Source organism: Eucyclogobius newberryi, unplaced genomic scaffold (assembly GCF_026437365.1).
Source record: "Eucyclogobius newberryi isolate DKJ021-1_F unplaced genomic scaffold, fEucNew1.0.hap1 SCAF_50, whole genome shotgun sequence".
NCBI classification, from domain to species: Eukaryota; Metazoa; Chordata; class Actinopteri; order Gobiiformes; family Gobiidae; genus Eucyclogobius; species Eucyclogobius newberryi.
Genome location: NW_027316168.1, coordinates 164,005 through 182,022, shown reverse-complemented (window position 1 = coordinate 182,022; position 18,018 = coordinate 164,005). Strand labels below are relative to the sequence as shown.

Sequence of the window (18,018 nt, the reverse complement as noted above, 5' to 3'; positions counted from 1 at the left end):
AAATGTTCCAGGTCAAAACTCGTATAAATGGCTTTTTTTGCATCAAACACTGTCTTTTCGTGAAGAGTACCTTCACGCCACTTGCTCGGTCAAAATTGGGATATCTCAATGAAAAACTTCTTTTTTTTTTTTTGACGGGTGAAAAAGTGTGAAAATGCTCACAGCACCTGGTATTCCCAGGCGGTCTCCCATCCAAGTACTAACAAGGCCCAACCCCGCTTGGCTTCCGAGATCAAACGAGATCGGGCTGGTCCAGGGTGGTATGGCCGTGAGCGAAATGTTCCAGGTCAAAACGGCCTTTTTTATATCAAACACTGTCTTTTCGTGAAGAGTACCTTCACGCCACTTGCTCGGTCAAAATTGGGATATCTCAATGAAAAACTTCTTTTTTTTTTTTTTTTTTTTTTTTTGACAGGTGAAAAAGTGTGAAAATGCTCACAGCACCTGGTATTCCCAGGCGGTGTTCCATCCAAGTACTAACAAGGCCCAACCCCGCTTGGCTTCCGAGATCAAACGAGATCGGGCTGGTCCAGGGTGGTATGGCCGTGAGCGAAATGTTCCAGGTCAAAACTCGTATAAATGGCTTTTTTTGCATCAAACACTGTCTTTTCGTGAAGAGTACCTTCACGCCACTTGCTCGGTCAAAATTGGGATATCTCAATGAAAAACTTCTTTTTTTTTTTTTGACGGGTGAAAAAGTGTGAAAATGCTCACAGCACCTGGTATTCCCAGGCGGTGTTCCATCCAAGTACTAACAAGGCCCAACCCCGCTTGGCTTCCGAGATCAAACGAGATCGGGCTGGTCCAGGGTGGTATGGCCGTGAGCGAAATGTTCCAGGTCAAAACGGCCTTTTTTATATCAAACACTGTCTTTTCGTGAAGAGTACCTTCACGCCACTTGCTCGGTCAAAATTGGGATATCTCAATGAAAAACTTCTTTTTTTTTTTTTGACGGGTGAAAAAGTGTGAAAATGCTCACAGCACCTGGTATTCCCAGGCGGTGTTCCATCCAAGTACTAACAAGGCCCAACCCCGCTTGGCTTCCGAGATCAAACGAGATCGGGCTGTTCCAGGGTGGTATGGCCGTGAGCGAAATGTTCCAGGTCAAAACTCGTATAAATGGCTTTTTTTGCATCAAACACTGTCTTTTCGTGAAGAGTACCTTCACGCCACTTGCTCGGTCAAAATTGGGATATCTCAATGAAAAACTTCTTTTTATTTTTTTTTATTTTTTTTTGACAGGTGAAAAAGTGTGAAAATGCTCACAGCACCTGGTATTCCCAGGCGGTCTCCCATCCAAGTACTAACCAGGCCCAACCCTGCTTGGCTTCCGAGATCAGACGAGATCGGGCTGGTCCAGGGTGGTATGGCCGTGAGCGAAATGTTCCAGGTCAAAACGGCCTTTTTTATATCAAACACTGTCTTTTCGTGAAGAGTACCTTCACGCCACTTGCTCGGTCAAAATTGGGATATCTCAATGAAAAACTTCTTTTTTTTTTTTTGACGGGTGAAAAAGTGTGAAAATGCTCACAGCACCTGGTATTCCCAGGCGGTGTTCCATCCAAGTACTAACAAGGCCCAACCCCGCTTGGCTTCCGAGATCAAACGAGATCGGGCTGGTCCAGGGTGGTATGGCCGTGAGCGAAATGTTCCAGGTCAAAACTCGTATAAATGGCTTTTTTTGCATCAAACACTGTCTTTTCGTGAAGAGTACCTTCACGCCACTTGCTCGGTCAAAATTGGGATATCTCAATGAAAAACTTCTTTTTTTTTTTTTGACGGGTGAAAAAGTGTGAAAATGCTCACAGCACCTGGTATTCCCAGGCGGTCTCCCATCCAAGTACTAACCAGGCCCAACCCTGCTTGGCTTCCGAGATCAGACGAGATCGGGCTGGTCCAGGGTGGTATGGCCGTGAGCGAAATGTTCCAGGTCAAAACGGCCTTTTTTATATCAAACACTGTCTTTTCGTGAAGAGTACCTTCACGCCACTTGCTCGGTCAAAATTGGGATATCTCAATGAAAAACTTCTTTTTTTTTTTTTGACGGGTGAAAAAGTGTGAAAATGCTCACAGCACCTGGTATTCCCAGGCGGTCTCCCATCCAAGTACTAACCAGGCCCAACCCTGCTTGGCTTCCGAGATCAGACGAGATCGGGCTGGTCCAGGGTGGTATGGCCGTGAGCGAAATGTTCCAGGTCAAAACGGCCTTTTTTATATCAAACACTGTCTTTTCGTGAAGAGTACCTTCACGCCACTTGCTCGGTCAAAATTGGGATATCTCAATGAAAAACTTCTTTTTTTTTTTTTGACGGGTGAAAAAGTGTGAAAATGCTCACAGCACCTGGTATTCCCAGGCGGTGTTCCATCCAAGTACTAACAAGGCCCAACCCCGCTTGGCTTCCGAGATCAAACGAGATCGGGCTGGTCCAGGGTGGTATGGCCGTGAGCGAAATGTTCCAGGTCAAAACGGCCTTTTTTATATCAAACACTGTCTTTTCGTGAAGAGTACCTTCACGCCACTTGCTCGGTCAAAATTGGGATATCTCAATGAAAAACTTCTTTTTTTTTTTTTGACGGGTGAAAAAGTGTGAAAATGCTCACAGCACCTGGTATTCCCAGGCGGTGTTCCATCCAAGTACTAACAAGGCCCAACCCCGCTTGGCTTCCGAGATCAAACGAGATCGGGCTGTTCCAGGGTGGTATGGCCGTGAGCGAAATGTTCCAGGTCAAAACTCGTATAAATGGCTTTTTTTGCATCAAACACTGTCTTTTCGTGAAGAGTACCTTCACGCCACTTGCTCGGTCAAAATTGGGATATCTCAATGAAAAACTTCTTTTTATTTTTTTTTATTTTTTTTTGACAGGTGAAAAAGTGTGAAAATGCTCACAGCACCTGGTATTCCCAGGCGGTCTCCCATCCAAGTACTAACCAGGCCCAACCCTGCTTGGCTTCCGAGATCAGACGAGATCGGGCTGGTCCAGGGTGGTATGGCCGTGAGCGAAATGTTCCAGGTCAAAACGGCCTTTTTTATATCAAACACTGTCTTTTCGTGAAGAGTACCTTCACGCCACTTGCTCGGTCAAAATTGGGATATCTCAATGAAAAACTTCTTTTTTTTTTTTTGACGGGTGAAAAAGTGTGAAAATGCTCACAGCACCTGGTATTCCCAGGCGGTGTTCCATCCAAGTACTAACAAGGCCCAACCCCGCTTGGCTTCCGAGATCAAACGAGATCGGGCTGGTCCAGGGTGGTATGGCCGTGAGCGAAATGTTCCAGGTCAAAACTCGTATAAATGGCTTTTTTTGCATCAAACACTGTCTTTTCGTGAAGAGTACCTTCACGCCACTTGCTCGGTCAAAATTGGGATATCTCAATGAAAAACTTCTTTTTTTTTTTTTGACGGGTGAAAAAGTGTGAAAATGCTCACAGCACCTGGTATTCCCAGGCGGTCTCCCATCCAAGTACTAACAAGGCCCAACCCCGCTTGGCTTCCGAGATCAAACGAGATCGGGCTGGTCCAGGGTGGTATGGCCGTGAGCGAAATGTTCCAGGTCAAAACGGCCTTTTTTATATCAAACACTGTCTTTTCGTGAAGAGTACCTTCACGCCACTTGCTCGGTCAAAATTGGGATATCTCAATGAAAAACTTCTTTTTTTTTTTTTTTTTTTTTTTTGACAGGTGAAAAAGTGTGAAAATGCTCACAGCACCTGGTATTCCCAGGCGGTGTTCCATCCAAGTACTAACAAGGCCCAACCCCGCTTGGCTTCCGAGATCAAACGAGATCGGGCTGGTCCAGGGTGGTATGGCCGTGAGCGAAATGTTCCAGGTCAAAACTCGTATAAATGGCTTTTTTTGCATCAAACACTGTCTTTTCGTGAAGAGTACCTTCACGCCACTTGCTCGGTCAAAATTGGGATATCTCAATGAAAAACTTCTTTTTTTTTTTTTGACGGGTGAAAAAGTGTGAAAATGCTCACAGCACCTGGTATTCCCAGGCGGTGTTCCATCCAAGTACTAACAAGGCCCAACCCCGCTTGGCTTCCGAGATCAAACGAGATCGGGCTGGTCCAGGGTGGTATGGCCGTGAGCGAAATGTTCCAGGTCAAAACGGCCTTTTTTATATCAAACACTGTCTTTTCGTGAAGAGTACCTTCACGCCACTTGCTCGGTCAAAATTGGGATATCTCAATGAAAAACTTCTTTTTTTTTTTTTGACGGGTGAAAAAGTGTGAAAATGCTCACAGCACCTGGTATTCCCAGGCGGTGTTCCATCCAAGTACTAACAAGGCCCAACCCCGCTTGGCTTCCGAGATCAAACGAGATCGGGCTGTTCCAGGGTGGTATGGCCGTGAGCGAAATGTTCCAGGTCAAAACTCGTATAAATGGCTTTTTTTGCATCAAACACTGTCTTTTCGTGAAGAGTACCTTCACGCCACTTGCTCGGTCAAAATTGGGATATCTCAATGAAAAACTTCTTTTTTTTTTTTTGACGGGTGAAAAAGTGTGAAAATGCTCACAGCACCTGGTATTCCCAGGCGGTGTTCCATCCAAGTACTAACAAGGCCCAACCCCGCTTGGCTTCCGAGATCAAACGAGATCGGGCTGGTCCAGGGTGGTATGGCCGTGAGCGAAATGTTCCAGGTCAAAACGGCCTTTTTTATATCAAACACTGTCTTTTCGTGAAGAGTACCTTCACGCCACTTGCTCGGTCAAAATTGGGATATCTCAATGAAAAACTTCTTTTTTTTTTTTTGACGGGTGAAAAAGTGTGAAAATGCTCACAGCACCTGGTATTCCCAGGCGGTGTTCCATCCAAGTACTAACCAGGCCCAACCCTGCTTGGCTTCCGAGATCAGACGAGATCGGGCTGGTCCAGGGTGGTATGGCCGTGAGCGAAATGTTCCAGGTCAAAACGGCCTTTTTTATATCAAACACTGTCTTTTCGTGAAGAGTACCTTCACGCCACTTGCTCGGTCAAAATTGGGATATCTCAATGAAAAACTTCTTTTTTTTTTTTTTTTTTTTTTTTTGACAGGTGAAAAAGTGTGAAAATGCTCACAGCACCTGGTATTCCCAGGCGGTCTCCCATCCAAGTACTAACCAGGCCCAACCCTGCTTGGCTTCCGAGATCAGACGAGATCGGGCTGGTCCAGGGTGGTATGGCCGTGAGCGAAATGTTCCAGGTCAAAACGGCCTTTTTTATATCAAACACTGTCTTTTCGTGAAGAGTACCTTCACGCCACTTGCTCGGTCAAAATTGGGATATCTCAATGAAAAACTTCTTTTTTTTTTTTTGACGGGTGAAAAAGTGTGAAAATGCTCACAGCACCTGGTATTCCCAGGCGGTGTTCCATCCAAGTACTAACAAGGCCCAACCCCGCTTGGCTTCCGAGATCAAACGAGATCGGGCTGGTCCAGGGTGGTATGGCCGTGAGCGAAATGTTCCAGGTCAAAACGGCCTTTTTTATATCAAACACTGTCTTTTCGTGAAGAGTACCTTCACGCCACTTGCTCGGTCAAAATTGGGATATCTCAATGAAAAACTTCTTTTTTTTTTTTTGACGGGTGAAAAAGTGTGAAAATGCTCACAGCACCTGGTATTCCCAGGCGGTGTTCCATCCAAGTACTAACAAGGCCCAACCCCGCTTGGCTTCCGAGATCAAACGAGATCGGGCTGTTCCAGGGTGGTATGGCCGTGAGCGAAATGTTCCAGGTCAAAACTCGTATAAATGGCTTTTTTTGCATCAAACACTGTCTTTTCGTGAAGAGTACCTTCACGCCACTTGCTCGGTCAAAATTGGGATATCTCAATGAAAAACTTCTTTTTATTTTTTTTTTTTTTTTTTTGACAGGTGAAAAAGTGTGAAAATGCTCACAGCACCTGGTATTCCCAGGCGGTCTCCCATCCAAGTACTAACCAGGCCCAACCCTGCTTGGCTTCCGAGATCAGACGAGATCGGGCTGGTCCAGGGTGGTATGGCCGTGAGCGAAATGTTCCAGGTCAAAACGGCCTTTTTTATATCAAACACTGTCTTTTCGTGAAGAGTACCTTCACGCCACTTGCTCGGTCAAAATTGGGATATCTCAATGAAAAACTTCTTTTTTTTTTTTTGACGGGTGAAAAAGTGTGAAAATGCTCACAGCACCTGGTATTCCCAGGCGGTGTTCCATCCAAGTACTAACAAGGCCCAACCCCGCTTGGCTTCCGAGATCAAACGAGATCGGGCTGGTCCAGGGTGGTATGGCCGTGAGCGAAATGTTCCAGGTCAAAACGGCCTTTTTTATATCAAACACTGTCTTTTCGTGAAGAGTACCTTCACGCCACTTGCTCGGTCAAAATTGGGATATCTCAATGAAAAACTTCTTTTTTTTTTTTTGACGGGTGAAAAAGTGTGAAAATGCTCACAGCACCTGGTATTCCCAGGCGGTGTTCCATCCGAGTACTAACAAGGCCCAACCCCGCTTGGCTTCCGAGATCAAACGAGATCGGGCTGTTCCAGGGTGGTATGGCCGTGAGCGAAATGTTCCAGGTCAAAACTCGTATAAATGGCTTTTTTTGCATCAAACACTGTCTTTTCGTGAAGAGTACCTTCACGCCACTTGCTCGGTCAAAATTGGGATATCTCAATGAAAAACTTCTTTTTTTTTTTTTGACGGGTGAAAAAGTGTGAAAATGCTCACAGCACCTGGTATTCCCAGGCGGTGTTCCATCCAAGTACTAACAAGGCCCAACCCCGCTTGGCTTCCGAGATCAAACGAGATCGGGCTGTTCCAGGGTGGTATGGCCGTGAGCGAAATGTTCCAGGTCAAAACTCGTATAAATGGCTTTTTTTGCATCAAACACTGTCTTTTCGTGAAGAGTACCTTCACGCCACTTGCTCGGTCAAAATTGGGATATCTCAATGATAACTTCTTTTTTTTTTTTTTTTTTTTTTTTTGACAGGTGAAAAAGTGTGAAAATGCTCACAGCACCTGGTATTCCCAGGCGGTCTCCCATCCAAGTACTAACCAGGCCCAACCCTGCTTGGCTTCCGAGATCAGACGAGATCGGGCTGGTCCAGGGTGGTATGGCCGTGAGCGAAATGTTCCAGGTCAAAACGGCCTTTTTTATATCAAACACTGTCTTTTCGTGAAGAGTACCTTCACGCCACTTGCTCGGTCAAAATTGGGATATCTCAATGAAAAACTTCTTTTTTTTTTTTTGACGGGTGAAAAAGTGTGAAAATGCTCACAGCACCTGGTATTCCCAGGCGGTGTTCCATCCAAGTACTAACAAGGCCCAACCCCGCTTGGCTTCCGAGATCAAACGAGATCGGGCTGGTCCAGGGTGGTATGGCCGTGAGCGAAATGTTCCAGGTCAAAACGGCCTTTTTTATATCAAACACTGTCTTTTCGTGAAGAGTACCTTCACGCCACTTGCTCGGTCAAAATTGGGATATCTCAATGAAAAACTTCTTTTTTTTTTTTTGACGGGTGAAAAAGTGTGAAAATGCTCACAGCACCTGGTATTCCCAGGCGGTGTTCCATCCAAGTACTAACAAGGCCCAACCCCGCTTGGCTTCCGAGATCAAACGAGATCGGGCTGTTCCAGGGTGGTATGGCCGTGAGCGAAATGTTCCAGGTCAAAACTCGTATAAATGGCTTTTTTTGCATCAAACACTGTCTTTTCGTGAAGAGTACCTTCACGCCACTTGCTCGGTCAAAATTGGGATATCTCAATGAAAAACTTCTTTTTATTTTTTTTTTTTTTTTTTTGACAGGTGAAAAAGTGTGAAAATGCTCACAGCACCTGGTATTCCCAGGCGGTCTCCCATCCAAGTACTAACCAGGCCCAACCCTGCTTGGCTTCCGAGATCAGACGAGATCGGGCTGGTCCAGGGTGGTATGGCCGTGAGCGAAATGTTCCAGGTCAAAACGGCCTTTTTTATATCAAACACTGTCTTTTCGTGAAGAGTACCTTCACGCCACTTGCTCGGTCAAAATTGGGATATCTCAATGAAAAACTTCTTTTTTTTTTTTTGACGGGTGAAAAAGTGTGAAAATGCTCACAGCACCTGGTATTCCCAGGCGGTGTTCCATCCAAGTACTAACAAGGCCCAACCCCGCTTGGCTTCCGAGATCAAACGAGATCGGGCTGGTCCAGGGTGGTATGGCCGTGAGCGAAATGTTCCAGGTCAAAACGGCCTTTTTTATATCAAACACTGTCTTTTCGTGAAGAGTACCTTCACGCCACTTGCTCGGTCAAAATTGGGATATCTCAATGAAAAACTTCTTTTTTTTTTTTTGACGGGTGAAAAAGTGTGAAAATGCTCACAGCACCTGGTATTCCCAGGCGGTGTTCCATCCGAGTACTAACAAGGCCCAACCCCGCTTGGCTTCCGAGATCAAACGAGATCGGGCTGTTCCAGGGTGGTATGGCCGTGAGCGAAATGTTCCAGGTCAAAACTCGTATAAATGGCTTTTTTTGCATCAAACACTGTCTTTTCGTGAAGAGTACCTTCACGCCACTTGCTCGGTCAAAATTGGGATATCTCAATGAAAAACTTCTTTTTTTTTTTTTTTTTTTTTTTTTGACAGGTGAAAAAGTGTGAAAATGCTCACAGCACCTGGTATTCCCAGGCGGCCTCCCATCCAAGTACTAACCAGGCCCAACCCTGCTTGGCTTCCGAGATCAGACGAGATCGGGCTGGTCCAGGGTGGTATGGCCGTGAGCGAAATGTTCCAGGTCAAAACGGCCTTTTTTATATCAAACACTGTCTTTTCGTGAAGAGTACCTTCACGCCACTTGCTCGGTCAAAATTGGGATATCTCAATGAAAAACTTCTTTTTTTTTTTTTGACGGGTGAAAAAGTGTGAAAATGCTCACAGCACCTGGTATTCCCAGGCGGTGTTCCATCCAAGTACTAACAAGGCCCAACCCCGCTTGGCTTCCGAGATCAAACGAGATCGGGCTGGTCCAGGGTGGTATGGCCGTGAGCGAAATGTTCCAGGTCAAAACGGCCTTTTTTATATCAAACACTGTCTTTTCGTGAAGAGTACCTTCACGCCACTTGCTCGGTCAAAATTGGGATATCTCAATGAAAAACTTCTTTTTTTTTTTTTGACGGGTGAAAAAGTGTGAAAATGCTCACAGCACCTGGTATTCCCAGGCGGTCTCCCATCCAAGTACTAACCAGGCCCAACCCTGCTTGGCTTCCGAGATCAGACGAGATCGGGCTGGTCCAGGGTGGTATGGCCGTGAGCGAAATGTTCCAGGTCAAAACGGCCTTTTTTATATCAAACACTGTCTTTTCGTGAAGAGTACCTTCACGCCACTTGCTCGGTCAAAATTGGGATATCTCAATGAAAAACTTCTTTTTTTTTTTTTTGACGGGTGAAAAAGTGTGAAAATGCTCACAGCACCTGGTATTCCCAGGCGGTCTCCCATCCAAGTACTAACAAGGCCCAACCCCGCTTGGCTTCCGAGATCAAACGAGATCGGGCTGGTCCAGGGTGGTATGGCCGTGAGCGAAATGTTCCAGGTCAAAACGGCCTTTTTTATATCAAACACTGTCTTTTCGTGAAGAGTACCTTCACGCCACTTGCTCGGTCAAAATTGGGATATCTCAATGAAAAACTTCTTTTTTTTTTTTTGACGGGTGAAAAAGTGTGAAAATGCTCACAGCACCTGGTATTCCCAGGCGGTGTTCCATCCAAGTACTAACAAGGCCCAACCCCGCTTGGCTTCCGAGATCAAACGAGATCGGGCTGGTCCAGGGTGGTATGGCCGTGAGCGAAATGTTCCAGGTCAAAACGGCCTTTTTTATATCAAACACTGTCTTTTCGTGAAGAGTACCTTCACGCCACTTGCTCGGTCAAAATTGGGATATCTCAATGAAAAACTTCTTTTTTTTTTTTTGACGGGTGAAAAAGTGTGAAAATGCTCACAGCACCTGGTATTCCCAGGCGGTGTTCCATCCAAGTACTAACAAGGCCCAACCCCGCTTGGCTTCCGAGATCAAACGAGATCGGGCTGTTCCAGGGTGGTATGGCCGTGAGCGAAATGTTCCAGGTCAAAACTCGTATAAATGGCTTTTTTTGCATCAAACACTGTCTTTTCGTGAAGAGTACCTTCACGCCACTTGCTCGGTCAAAATTGGGATATCTCAATGAAAAACTTCTTTTTATTTTTTTTTTTTTTTTTTTGACAGGTGAAAAAGTGTGAAAATGCTCACAGCACCTGGTATTCCCAGGCGGTCTCCCATCCAAGTACTAACCAGGCCCAACCCTGCTTGGCTTCCGAGATCAGACGAGATCGGGCTGGTCCAGGGTGGTATGGCCGTGAGCGAAATGTTCCAGGTCAAAACGGCCTTTTTTATATCAAACACTGTCTTTTCGTGAAGAGTACCTTCACGCCACTTGCTCGGTCAAAATTGGGATATCTCAATGAAAAACTTCTTTTTTTTTTTTTGACGGGTGAAAAAGTGTGAAAATGCTCACAGCACCTGGTATTCCCAGGCGGTGTTCCATCCAAGTACTAACAAGGCCCAACCCCGCTTGGCTTCCGAGATCAAACGAGATCGGGCTGGTCCAGGGTGGTATGGCCGTGAGCGAAATGTTCCAGGTCAAAACGGCCTTTTTTATATCAAACACTGTCTTTTCGTGAAGAGTACCTTCACGCCACTTGCTCGGTCAAAATTGGGATATCTCAATGAAAAACTTCTTTTTTTTTTTTTGACGGGTGAAAAAGTGTGAAAATGCTCACAGCACCTGGTATTCCCAGGCGGTGTTCCATCCAAGTACTAACAAGGCCCAACCCCGCTTGGCTTCCGAGATCAAACGAGATCGGGCTGTTCCAGGGTGGTATGGCCGTGAGCGAAATGTTCCAGGTCAAAACGGCCTTTTTTATATCAAACACTGTCTTTTCGTGAAGAGTACCTTCACGCCACTTGCTCGGTCAAAATTGGGATATCTCAATGAAAAACTTCTTTTTTTTTTTTTTTGACGGGTGAAAAAGTGTGAAAATGCTCACAGCACCTGGTATTCCCAGGCGGTCTCCCATCCAAGTACTAACAAGGCCCAACCCCGCTTGGCTTCCGAGATCAAACGAGATCGGGCTGGTCCAGGGTGGTATGGCCGTGAGCGAAATGTTCCAGGTCAAAACGGCCTTTTTTATATCAAACACTGTCTTTTCGTGAAGAGTACCTTCACGCCACTTGCTCGGTCAAAATTGGGATATCTCAATGAAAAACTTCTTTTTTTTTTTTTGACGGGTGAAAAAGTGTGAAAATGCTCACAGCACCTGGTATTCCCAGGCGGTGTTCCATCCAAGTACTAACAAGGCCCAACCCCGCTTGGCTTCCGAGATCAAACGAGATCGGGCTGGTCCAGGGTGGTATGGCCGTGAGCGAAATGTTCCAGGTCAAAACGGCCTTTTTTATATCAAACACTGTCTTTTCGTGAAGAGTACCTTCACGCCACTTGCTCGGTCAAAATTGGGATATCTCAATGAAAAACTTCTTTTTTTTTTTTTGACGGGTGAAAAAGTGTGAAAATGCTCACAGCACCTGGTATTCCCAGGCGGTGTTCCATCCAAGTACTAACAAGGCCCAACCCCGCTTGGCTTCCGAGATCAAACGAGATCGGGCTGGTCCAGGGTGGTATGGCCGTGAGCGAAATGTTCCAGGTCAAAACTCGTATAAATGGCTTTTTTTGCATCAAACACTGTCTTTTCGTGAAGAGTACCTTCACGCCACTTGCTCGGTCAAAATTGGGATATCTCAATGAAAAACTTCTTCTTTTTTTTTTTTTTTTTTTTTTTGACAGGTGAAAAAGTGTGAAAATGCTCACAGCACCTGGTATTCCCAGGCGGTCTCCCACCCAAGTACTAACCAGGCCCAACCCTGCTTGGCTTCCGAGATCAGACGAGATCGGGCTGGTCCAGGGTGGTATGGCCGTGAGCGAAATGTTCCAGGTCAAAACGGCCTTTTTTATATCAAACACTGTCTTTTCGTGAAGAGTACCTTCACGCCACTTGCTCGGTCAAAATTGGGATATCTCAATGAAAAACTTCTTTTTTTTTTTTTGACGGGTGAAAAAGTGTGAAAATGCTCACAGCACCTGGTATTCCCAGGCGGTGTTCCATCCAAGTACTAACAAGGCCCAACCCCGCTTGGCTTCCGAGATCAAACGAGATCGGGCTGGTCCAGGGTGGTATGGCCGTGAGCGAAATGTTCCAGGTCAAAACGGCCTTTTTTATATCAAACACTGTCTTTTCGTGAAGAGTACCTTCACGCCACTTGCTCGGTCAAAATTGGGATATCTCAATGAAAAACTTCTTTTTTTTTTTTTGACGGGTGAAAAAGTGTGAAAATGCTCACAGCACCTGGTATTCCCAGGCGGTGTTCCATCCAAGTACTAACAAGGCCCAACCCCGCTTGGCTTCCGAGATCAAACGAGATCGGGCTGTTCCAGGGTGGTATGGCCGTGAGCGAAATGTTCCAGGTCAAAACTCGTATAAATGGCTTTTTTTGCATCAAACACTGTCTTTTCGTGAAGAGTACCTTCACGCCACTTGCTCGGTCAAAATTGGGATATCTCAATGAAAAACTTCTTTTTTTTTTTTTTTTTTTTTTTTTGACAGGTGAAAAAGTGTGAAAATGCTCACAGCACCTGGTATTCCCAGGCGGTGTTCCATCCAAGTACTAACAAGGCCCAACCCCGCTTGGCTTCCGAGATCAAACGAGATCGGGCTGGTCCAGGGTGGTATGGCCGTGAGCGAAATGTTCCAGGTCAAAACTCGTATAAATGGCTTTTTTTGCATCAAACACTGTCTTTTCGTGAAGAGTACCTTCACGCCACTTGCTCGGTCAAAATTGGGATATCTCAATGAAAAACTTCTTCTTTTTTTTTTTTTTTTTTTTTTTGACAGGTGAAAAAGTGTGAAAATGCTCACAGCACCTGGTATTCCCAGGCGGTCTCCCACCCAAGTACTAACCAGGCCCAACCCTGCTTGGCTTCCGAGATCAGACGAGATCGGGCTGGTCCAGGGTGGTATGGCCGTGAGCGAAATGTTCCAGGTCAAAACGGCCTTTTTTATATCAAACACTGTCTTTTCGTGAAGAGTACCTTCACGCCACTTGCTCGGTCAAAATTGGGATATCTCAATGAAAAACTTCTTTTTTTTTTTTTGACGGGTGAAAAAGTGTGAAAATGCTCACAGCACCTGGTATTCCCAGGCGGTGTTCCATCCAAGTACTAACAAGGCCCAACCCCGCTTGGCTTCCGAGATCAAACGAGATCGGGCTGGTCCAGGGTGGTATGGCCGTGAGCGAAATGTTCCAGGTCAAAACGGCCTTTTTTATATCAAACACTGTCTTTTCGTGAAGAGTACCTTCACGCCACTTGCTCGGTCAAAATTGGGATATCTCAATGAAAAACTTCTTTTTTTTTTTTTGACGGGTGAAAAAGTGTGAAAATGCTCACAGCACCTGGTATTCCCAGGCGGTGTTCCATCCAAGTACTAACAAGGCCCAACCCCGCTTGGCTTCCGAGATCAAACGAGATCGGGCTGTTCCAGGGTGGTATGGCCGTGAGCGAAATGTTCCAGGTCAAAACTCGTATAAATGGCTTTTTTTGCATCAAACACTGTCTTTTCGTGAAGAGTACCTTCACGCCACTTGCTCGGTCAAAATTGGGATATCTCAATGAAAAACTTCTTTTTTTTTTTTTTTTTTTTTTTTTGACAGGTGAAAAAGTGTGAAAATGCTCACAGCACCTGGTATTCCCAGGCGGTCTCCCATCCAAGTACTAACCAGGCCCAACCCTGCTTGGCTTCCGAGATCAGACGAGATCGGGCTGGTCCAGGGTGGTATGGCCGTGAGCGAAATGTTCCAGGTCAAAACGGCCTTTTTTATATCAAACACTGTCTTTTCGTGAAGAGTACCTTCACGCCACTTGCTCGGTCAAAATTGGGATATCTCAATGAAAAACTTCTTTTTTTTTTTTTGACGGGTGAAAAAGTGTGAAAATGCTCACAGCACCTGGTATTCCCAGGCGGTGTTCCATCCAAGTACTAACAAGGCCCAACCCCGCTTGGCTTCCGAGATCAAACGAGATCGGGCTGGTCCAGGGTGGTATGGCCGTGAGCGAAATGTTCCAGGTCAAAACGGCCTTTTTTATATCAAACACTGTCTTTTCGTGAAGAGTACCTTCACGCCACTTGCTCGGTCAAAATTGGGATATCTCAATGAAAAACTTCTTTTTTTTTTTTTGACGGGTGAAAAAGTGTGAAAATGCTCACAGCACCTGGTATTCCCAGGCGGTGTTCCATCCAAGTACTAACAAGGCCCAACCACGCTTGGCTTCCGAGATCAAACGAGATCGGGCTGTTCCAGGGTGGTATGGCCGTGAGCGAAATGTTCCAGGTCAAAACTCGTATAAATGGCTTTTTTTGCATCAAACACTGTCTTTTCGTGAAGAGTACCTTCACGCCACTTGCTCGGTCAAAATTGGGATATCTCAATGAAAAACTTCTTTTTATTTTTTATTTTTTTTTTTTGACAGGTGAAAAAGTGTGAAAATGCTCACAGCACCTGGTATTCCCAGGCGGTCTCCCATCCAAGTACTAACCAGGCCCAACCCTGCTTGGCTTCCGAGATCAGACGAGATCGGGCTGGTCCAGGGTGGTATGGCCGTGAGCGAAATGTTCCAGGTCAAAACGGCCTTTTTTATATCAAACACTGTCTTTTCGTGAAGAGTACCTTCACGCCACTTGCTCGGTCAAAATTGGGATATCTCAATGAAAAACTTCTTTTTTTTTTTTTGACGGGTGAAAAAGTGTGAAAATGCTCACAGCACCTGGTATTCCCAGGCGGTGTTCCATCCAAGTACTAACAAGGCCCAACCCCGCTTGGCTTCCGAGATCAAACGAGATCGGGCTGGTCCAGGGTGGTATGGCCGTGAGCGAAATGTTCCAGGTCAAAACGGCCTTTTTTATATCAAACACTGTCTTTTCGTGAAGAGTACCTTCACGCCACTTGCTCGGTCAAAATTGGGATATCTCAATGAAAAACTTCTTTTTTTTTTTTTGACGGGTGAAAAAGTGTGAAAATGCTCACAGCACCTGGTATTCCCAGGCGGTGTTCCATCCAAGTACTAACAAGGCCCAACCCCGCTTGGCTTCCGAGATCAAACGAGATCGGGCTGTTCCAGGGTGGTATGGCCGTGAGCGAAATGTTCCAGGTCAAAACTCGTATAAATGGCTTTTTTTGCATCAAACACTGTCTTTTCGTGAAGAGTACCTTCACGCCACTTGCTCGGTCAAAATTGGGATATCTCAATGAAAAACTTCTTTTTTTTTTTTTTTTTTTTTTTTTGACAGGTGAAAAAGTGTGAAAATGCTCACAGCACCTGGTATTCCCAGGCGGTCTCCCATCCAAGTACTAACCAGGCCCAACCCTGCTTGGCTTCCGAGATCAGACGAGATCGGGCTGGTCCAGGGTGGTATGGCCGTGAGCGAAATGTTCCAGGTCAAAACGGCCTTTTTTATATCAAACACTGTCTTTTCGTGAAGAGTACCTTCACGCCACTTGCTCGGTCAAAATTGGGATATCTCAATGAAAAACTTCTTTTTTTTTTTTTGACGGGTGAAAAAGTGTGAAAATGCTCACAGCACCTGGTATTCCCAGGCGGTGTTCCATCCAAGTACTAACAAGGCCCAACCCCGCTTGGCTTCCGAGATCAAACGAGATCGGGCTGGTCCAGGGTGGTATGGCCGTGAGCGAAATGTTCCAGGTCAAAACGGCCTTTTTTATATCAAACACTGTCTTTTCGTGAAGAGTACCTTCACGCCACTTGCTCGGTCAAAATTGGGATATCTCAATGAAAAACTTCTTTTTTTTTTTTTGACGGGTGAAAAAGTGTGAAAATGCTCACAGCACCTGGTATTCCCAGGCGGTGTTCCATCCAAGTACTAACAAGGCCCAACCCCGCTTGGCTTCCGAGATCAAACGAGATCGGGCTGTTCCAGGGTGGTATGGCCGTGAGCGAAATGTTCCAGGTCAAAACTCGTATAAATGGCTTTTTTTATATCAAACACTGTCTTTTCGTGAAGAGTACCTTCACGCCACTTGCTCGGTCAAAATTGGGATATCTCAATGAAAAACTTCTTCTTTTTTTTTTGACGGGTGAAAAAGTGTGAAAATGCTCACAGCACCTGGTATTCCCAGGCGGTGTTCCATCCAAGTACTAACAAGGCCCAACCCCGCTTGGCTTCCGAGATCAAACGAGATCGGGCTGGTCCAGGGTGGTATGGCCGTGAGCGAAATGTTCCAGGTCAAAACGGCCTTTTTTATATCAAACACTGTCTTTTCGTGAAGAGTACCTTCACGCCACTTGCTCGGTCAAAATTGGGATATCTCAATGAAAAACTTCTTTTTTTTTTTTTGACGGGTGAAAAAGTGTGAAAATGCTCACAGCACCTGGTATTCCCAGGCGGTGTTCCATCCAAGTACTAACAAGGCCCAACCCCGCTTGGCTTCCGAGATCAAACGAGATCGGGCTGTTCCAGGGTGGTATGGCCGTGAGCGAAATGTTCCAGGTCAAAACTCGTATAAATGGCTTTTTTTGCATCAAACACTGTCTTTTCGTGAAGAGTACCTTCACGCCACTTGCTCGGTCAAAATTGGGATATCTCAATGAAAAACTTCTTTTTTTTTTTTTTTTTTTTTTTTTGACAGGTGAAAAAGTGTGAAAATGCTCACAGCACCTGGTATTCCCAGGCGGTCTCCCATCCAAGTACTAACCAGGCCCAACCCTGCTTGGCTTCCGAGATCAGACGAGATCGGGCTGGTCCAGGGTGGTATGGCCGTGAGCGAAATGTTCCAGGTCAAAACGGCCTTTTTTATATCAAACACTGTCTTTTCGTGAAGAGTACCTTCACGCCACTTGCTCGGTCAAAATTGGGATATCTCAATGAAAAACTTCTTTTTTTTTTTTTGACGGGTGAAAAAGTGTGAAAATGCTCACAGCACCTGGTATTCCCAGGCGGTCTCCCATCCAAGTACTAACAAGGCCCAACCCCGCTTGGCTTCCGAGATCAAACGAGATCGGGCTGGTCCAGGGTGGTATGGCCGTGAGCGAAATGTTCCAGGTCAAAACGGCCTTTTTTATATCAAACACTGTCTTTTCGTGAAGAGTACCTTCACGCCACTTGCTCGGTCAAAATTGGGATATCTCAATGAAAAACTTCTTTTTTTTTTTTTTTTTTTTTTTTTGACAGGTGAAAAAGTGTGAAAATGCTCACAGCACCTGGTATTCCCAGGCGGTCTCCCATCCAAGTACTAACCAGGCCCAACCCTGCTTGGCTTCCGAGATCAGACGAGATCGGGCTGGTCCAGGGTGGTATGGCCGTGAGCGAAATGTTCCAGGTCAAAACGGCCTTTTTTATATCAAACACTGTCTTTTCGTGAAGAGTACCTTCACGCCACTTGCTCGGTCAAAATTGGGATATCTCAATGAAAAACTTCTTTTTTTTTTTTTGACGGGTGAAAAAGTGTGAAAATGCTCACAGCACCTGGTATTCCCAGGCGGTCTCCCATCCAAGTACTAACCAGGCCCAACCCTGCTTGGCTTCCGAGATCAGACGAGATCGGGCTGGTCCAGGGTGGTATGGCCGTGAGCGAAATGTTCCAGGTCAAAACGGCCTTTTTTATATCAAACACTGTCTTTTCGTGAAGAGTACCTTCACGCCACTTGCTCGGTCAAAATTGGGATATCTCAATGAAAAACTTCTTTTTTTTTTTTTGACGGGTGAAAAAGTGTGAAAATGCTCACAGCACCTGGTATTCCCAGGCGGTGTTCCATCCAAGTACTAACAAGGCCCAACCCCGCTTGGCTTCCGAGATCAAACGAGATCGGGCTGGTCCAGGGTGGTATGGCCGTGAGCGAAATGTTCCAGGTCAAAACGGCCTTTTTTATATCAAACACTGTCTTTTCGTGAAGAGTACCTTCACGCCACTTGCTCGGTCAAAATTGG

The 18,018-nt window shown here is 45.7% G+C and overlaps 25 non-coding genes and 41 pseudogenes across 25 annotated transcripts; all 66 read right to left on the bottom strand.

Moving 5' to 3' along the window:
• Positions 1-155: 155 nt before the first annotated feature.
• On the bottom strand, positions 156-274 carry LOC140382532 (5S ribosomal RNA). Its single transcript, XR_011931944.1, has one exon. It is a non-coding gene; the product is annotated as a 5S ribosomal RNA (ribosomal RNA).
• Positions 275-432: 158 nt separating this feature from the next.
• Positions 433-551, bottom strand: LOC140382921 (5S ribosomal RNA; annotated as a pseudogene).
• A 156-nt stretch (positions 552-707) lies between these two features.
• LOC140382920 (5S ribosomal RNA) lies at positions 708-826 on the bottom strand (annotated as a pseudogene).
• A 146-nt stretch (positions 827-972) lies between these two features.
• LOC140382692 (5S ribosomal RNA) lies at positions 973-1,091 on the bottom strand (annotated as a pseudogene).
• Positions 1,092-1,259: 168 nt separating this feature from the next.
• On the bottom strand, positions 1,260-1,378 carry LOC140383170 (5S ribosomal RNA). Its single transcript, XR_011932208.1, has one exon. It is a non-coding gene; the product is annotated as a 5S ribosomal RNA (ribosomal RNA).
• Positions 1,379-1,524: 146 nt separating this feature from the next.
• LOC140382919 (5S ribosomal RNA) lies at positions 1,525-1,643 on the bottom strand (annotated as a pseudogene).
• A 156-nt stretch (positions 1,644-1,799) lies between these two features.
• Positions 1,800-1,918, bottom strand: LOC140383169 (5S ribosomal RNA). Its single transcript, XR_011932207.1, has one exon. It is a non-coding gene; the product is annotated as a 5S ribosomal RNA (ribosomal RNA).
• Positions 1,919-2,064: 146 nt separating this feature from the next.
• On the bottom strand, positions 2,065-2,183 carry LOC140383167 (5S ribosomal RNA). The gene has a single exon (XR_011932206.1). It is a non-coding gene; the product is annotated as a 5S ribosomal RNA (ribosomal RNA).
• Positions 2,184-2,329: 146 nt separating this feature from the next.
• LOC140382917 (5S ribosomal RNA) lies at positions 2,330-2,448 on the bottom strand (annotated as a pseudogene).
• A 146-nt stretch (positions 2,449-2,594) lies between these two features.
• On the bottom strand, positions 2,595-2,713 carry LOC140382691 (5S ribosomal RNA; annotated as a pseudogene).
• Positions 2,714-2,881: 168 nt separating this feature from the next.
• LOC140383165 (5S ribosomal RNA) lies at positions 2,882-3,000 on the bottom strand. The gene has a single exon (XR_011932204.1). It is a non-coding gene; the product is annotated as a 5S ribosomal RNA (ribosomal RNA).
• A 146-nt stretch (positions 3,001-3,146) lies between these two features.
• Positions 3,147-3,265, bottom strand: LOC140382916 (5S ribosomal RNA; annotated as a pseudogene).
• Positions 3,266-3,421: 156 nt separating this feature from the next.
• On the bottom strand, positions 3,422-3,540 carry LOC140382531 (5S ribosomal RNA). Its single transcript, XR_011931943.1, has one exon. It is a non-coding gene; the product is annotated as a 5S ribosomal RNA (ribosomal RNA).
• Positions 3,541-3,697: 157 nt separating this feature from the next.
• On the bottom strand, positions 3,698-3,816 carry LOC140382915 (5S ribosomal RNA; annotated as a pseudogene).
• Positions 3,817-3,972: 156 nt separating this feature from the next.
• Positions 3,973-4,091, bottom strand: LOC140382913 (5S ribosomal RNA; annotated as a pseudogene).
• Positions 4,092-4,237: 146 nt separating this feature from the next.
• On the bottom strand, positions 4,238-4,356 carry LOC140382690 (5S ribosomal RNA; annotated as a pseudogene).
• Positions 4,357-4,512: 156 nt separating this feature from the next.
• Positions 4,513-4,631, bottom strand: LOC140382912 (5S ribosomal RNA; annotated as a pseudogene).
• Positions 4,632-4,777: 146 nt separating this feature from the next.
• On the bottom strand, positions 4,778-4,896 carry LOC140382472 (5S ribosomal RNA). Its single transcript, XR_011931890.1, has one exon. It is a non-coding gene; the product is annotated as a 5S ribosomal RNA (ribosomal RNA).
• Positions 4,897-5,054: 158 nt separating this feature from the next.
• Positions 5,055-5,173, bottom strand: LOC140383164 (5S ribosomal RNA). The gene has a single exon (XR_011932203.1). It is a non-coding gene; the product is annotated as a 5S ribosomal RNA (ribosomal RNA).
• Positions 5,174-5,319: 146 nt separating this feature from the next.
• LOC140382911 (5S ribosomal RNA) lies at positions 5,320-5,438 on the bottom strand (annotated as a pseudogene).
• Positions 5,439-5,584: 146 nt separating this feature from the next.
• Positions 5,585-5,703, bottom strand: LOC140382689 (5S ribosomal RNA; annotated as a pseudogene).
• A 168-nt stretch (positions 5,704-5,871) lies between these two features.
• LOC140383163 (5S ribosomal RNA) lies at positions 5,872-5,990 on the bottom strand. Its single transcript, XR_011932202.1, has one exon. It is a non-coding gene; the product is annotated as a 5S ribosomal RNA (ribosomal RNA).
• A 146-nt stretch (positions 5,991-6,136) lies between these two features.
• Positions 6,137-6,255, bottom strand: LOC140382910 (5S ribosomal RNA; annotated as a pseudogene).
• Positions 6,256-6,401: 146 nt separating this feature from the next.
• On the bottom strand, positions 6,402-6,520 carry LOC140382851 (5S ribosomal RNA; annotated as a pseudogene).
• A 156-nt stretch (positions 6,521-6,676) lies between these two features.
• Positions 6,677-6,795, bottom strand: LOC140382688 (5S ribosomal RNA; annotated as a pseudogene).
• A 167-nt stretch (positions 6,796-6,962) lies between these two features.
• Positions 6,963-7,081, bottom strand: LOC140383162 (5S ribosomal RNA). The gene has a single exon (XR_011932201.1). It is a non-coding gene; the product is annotated as a 5S ribosomal RNA (ribosomal RNA).
• Positions 7,082-7,227: 146 nt separating this feature from the next.
• LOC140382909 (5S ribosomal RNA) lies at positions 7,228-7,346 on the bottom strand (annotated as a pseudogene).
• A 146-nt stretch (positions 7,347-7,492) lies between these two features.
• Positions 7,493-7,611, bottom strand: LOC140382687 (5S ribosomal RNA; annotated as a pseudogene).
• A 168-nt stretch (positions 7,612-7,779) lies between these two features.
• LOC140383161 (5S ribosomal RNA) lies at positions 7,780-7,898 on the bottom strand. The gene has a single exon (XR_011932200.1). It is a non-coding gene; the product is annotated as a 5S ribosomal RNA (ribosomal RNA).
• Positions 7,899-8,044: 146 nt separating this feature from the next.
• On the bottom strand, positions 8,045-8,163 carry LOC140382908 (5S ribosomal RNA; annotated as a pseudogene).
• A 146-nt stretch (positions 8,164-8,309) lies between these two features.
• Positions 8,310-8,428, bottom strand: LOC140382850 (5S ribosomal RNA; annotated as a pseudogene).
• Positions 8,429-8,596: 168 nt separating this feature from the next.
• LOC140382212 (5S ribosomal RNA) lies at positions 8,597-8,715 on the bottom strand. Its single transcript, XR_011931655.1, has one exon. It is a non-coding gene; the product is annotated as a 5S ribosomal RNA (ribosomal RNA).
• A 146-nt stretch (positions 8,716-8,861) lies between these two features.
• Positions 8,862-8,980, bottom strand: LOC140382907 (5S ribosomal RNA; annotated as a pseudogene).
• Positions 8,981-9,126: 146 nt separating this feature from the next.
• On the bottom strand, positions 9,127-9,245 carry LOC140383159 (5S ribosomal RNA). The gene has a single exon (XR_011932198.1). It is a non-coding gene; the product is annotated as a 5S ribosomal RNA (ribosomal RNA).
• A 147-nt stretch (positions 9,246-9,392) lies between these two features.
• LOC140382530 (5S ribosomal RNA) lies at positions 9,393-9,511 on the bottom strand. Its single transcript, XR_011931942.1, has one exon. It is a non-coding gene; the product is annotated as a 5S ribosomal RNA (ribosomal RNA).
• Positions 9,512-9,657: 146 nt separating this feature from the next.
• On the bottom strand, positions 9,658-9,776 carry LOC140382905 (5S ribosomal RNA; annotated as a pseudogene).
• A 146-nt stretch (positions 9,777-9,922) lies between these two features.
• LOC140382685 (5S ribosomal RNA) lies at positions 9,923-10,041 on the bottom strand (annotated as a pseudogene).
• A 168-nt stretch (positions 10,042-10,209) lies between these two features.
• LOC140383158 (5S ribosomal RNA) lies at positions 10,210-10,328 on the bottom strand. The gene has a single exon (XR_011932197.1). It is a non-coding gene; the product is annotated as a 5S ribosomal RNA (ribosomal RNA).
• A 146-nt stretch (positions 10,329-10,474) lies between these two features.
• LOC140382904 (5S ribosomal RNA) lies at positions 10,475-10,593 on the bottom strand (annotated as a pseudogene).
• Positions 10,594-10,739: 146 nt separating this feature from the next.
• LOC140382684 (5S ribosomal RNA) lies at positions 10,740-10,858 on the bottom strand (annotated as a pseudogene).
• A 148-nt stretch (positions 10,859-11,006) lies between these two features.
• Positions 11,007-11,125, bottom strand: LOC140382529 (5S ribosomal RNA). Its single transcript, XR_011931941.1, has one exon. It is a non-coding gene; the product is annotated as a 5S ribosomal RNA (ribosomal RNA).
• A 146-nt stretch (positions 11,126-11,271) lies between these two features.
• LOC140382902 (5S ribosomal RNA) lies at positions 11,272-11,390 on the bottom strand (annotated as a pseudogene).
• A 146-nt stretch (positions 11,391-11,536) lies between these two features.
• Positions 11,537-11,655, bottom strand: LOC140382901 (5S ribosomal RNA; annotated as a pseudogene).
• A 169-nt stretch (positions 11,656-11,824) lies between these two features.
• LOC140382183 (5S ribosomal RNA) lies at positions 11,825-11,943 on the bottom strand. The gene has a single exon (XR_011931629.1). It is a non-coding gene; the product is annotated as a 5S ribosomal RNA (ribosomal RNA).
• A 146-nt stretch (positions 11,944-12,089) lies between these two features.
• LOC140382900 (5S ribosomal RNA) lies at positions 12,090-12,208 on the bottom strand (annotated as a pseudogene).
• A 146-nt stretch (positions 12,209-12,354) lies between these two features.
• Positions 12,355-12,473, bottom strand: LOC140382683 (5S ribosomal RNA; annotated as a pseudogene).
• Positions 12,474-12,641: 168 nt separating this feature from the next.
• Positions 12,642-12,760, bottom strand: LOC140382899 (5S ribosomal RNA; annotated as a pseudogene).
• Positions 12,761-12,929: 169 nt separating this feature from the next.
• LOC140382182 (5S ribosomal RNA) lies at positions 12,930-13,048 on the bottom strand. Its single transcript, XR_011931628.1, has one exon. It is a non-coding gene; the product is annotated as a 5S ribosomal RNA (ribosomal RNA).
• A 146-nt stretch (positions 13,049-13,194) lies between these two features.
• Positions 13,195-13,313, bottom strand: LOC140382898 (5S ribosomal RNA; annotated as a pseudogene).
• A 146-nt stretch (positions 13,314-13,459) lies between these two features.
• LOC140382682 (5S ribosomal RNA) lies at positions 13,460-13,578 on the bottom strand (annotated as a pseudogene).
• Positions 13,579-13,746: 168 nt separating this feature from the next.
• On the bottom strand, positions 13,747-13,865 carry LOC140383156 (5S ribosomal RNA). The gene has a single exon (XR_011932196.1). It is a non-coding gene; the product is annotated as a 5S ribosomal RNA (ribosomal RNA).
• Positions 13,866-14,011: 146 nt separating this feature from the next.
• Positions 14,012-14,130, bottom strand: LOC140382897 (5S ribosomal RNA; annotated as a pseudogene).
• A 146-nt stretch (positions 14,131-14,276) lies between these two features.
• On the bottom strand, positions 14,277-14,395 carry LOC140383025 (5S ribosomal RNA; annotated as a pseudogene).
• A 168-nt stretch (positions 14,396-14,563) lies between these two features.
• Positions 14,564-14,682, bottom strand: LOC140383155 (5S ribosomal RNA). Its single transcript, XR_011932195.1, has one exon. It is a non-coding gene; the product is annotated as a 5S ribosomal RNA (ribosomal RNA).
• A 146-nt stretch (positions 14,683-14,828) lies between these two features.
• Positions 14,829-14,947, bottom strand: LOC140382896 (5S ribosomal RNA; annotated as a pseudogene).
• A 146-nt stretch (positions 14,948-15,093) lies between these two features.
• Positions 15,094-15,212, bottom strand: LOC140382681 (5S ribosomal RNA; annotated as a pseudogene).
• Positions 15,213-15,380: 168 nt separating this feature from the next.
• LOC140383154 (5S ribosomal RNA) lies at positions 15,381-15,499 on the bottom strand. The gene has a single exon (XR_011932194.1). It is a non-coding gene; the product is annotated as a 5S ribosomal RNA (ribosomal RNA).
• Positions 15,500-15,645: 146 nt separating this feature from the next.
• Positions 15,646-15,764, bottom strand: LOC140382895 (5S ribosomal RNA; annotated as a pseudogene).
• A 146-nt stretch (positions 15,765-15,910) lies between these two features.
• Positions 15,911-16,029, bottom strand: LOC140382680 (5S ribosomal RNA; annotated as a pseudogene).
• Positions 16,030-16,185: 156 nt separating this feature from the next.
• Positions 16,186-16,304, bottom strand: LOC140382893 (5S ribosomal RNA; annotated as a pseudogene).
• Positions 16,305-16,450: 146 nt separating this feature from the next.
• On the bottom strand, positions 16,451-16,569 carry LOC140382679 (5S ribosomal RNA; annotated as a pseudogene).
• Positions 16,570-16,737: 168 nt separating this feature from the next.
• Positions 16,738-16,856, bottom strand: LOC140383153 (5S ribosomal RNA). Its single transcript, XR_011932193.1, has one exon. It is a non-coding gene; the product is annotated as a 5S ribosomal RNA (ribosomal RNA).
• A 146-nt stretch (positions 16,857-17,002) lies between these two features.
• Positions 17,003-17,121, bottom strand: LOC140382528 (5S ribosomal RNA). Its single transcript, XR_011931940.1, has one exon. It is a non-coding gene; the product is annotated as a 5S ribosomal RNA (ribosomal RNA).
• A 158-nt stretch (positions 17,122-17,279) lies between these two features.
• On the bottom strand, positions 17,280-17,398 carry LOC140383152 (5S ribosomal RNA). The gene has a single exon (XR_011932192.1). It is a non-coding gene; the product is annotated as a 5S ribosomal RNA (ribosomal RNA).
• A 146-nt stretch (positions 17,399-17,544) lies between these two features.
• On the bottom strand, positions 17,545-17,663 carry LOC140383151 (5S ribosomal RNA). The gene has a single exon (XR_011932191.1). It is a non-coding gene; the product is annotated as a 5S ribosomal RNA (ribosomal RNA).
• Positions 17,664-17,809: 146 nt separating this feature from the next.
• LOC140382891 (5S ribosomal RNA) lies at positions 17,810-17,928 on the bottom strand (annotated as a pseudogene).
• Between the last annotated feature and the right edge of the window lie 90 nt (positions 17,929-18,018).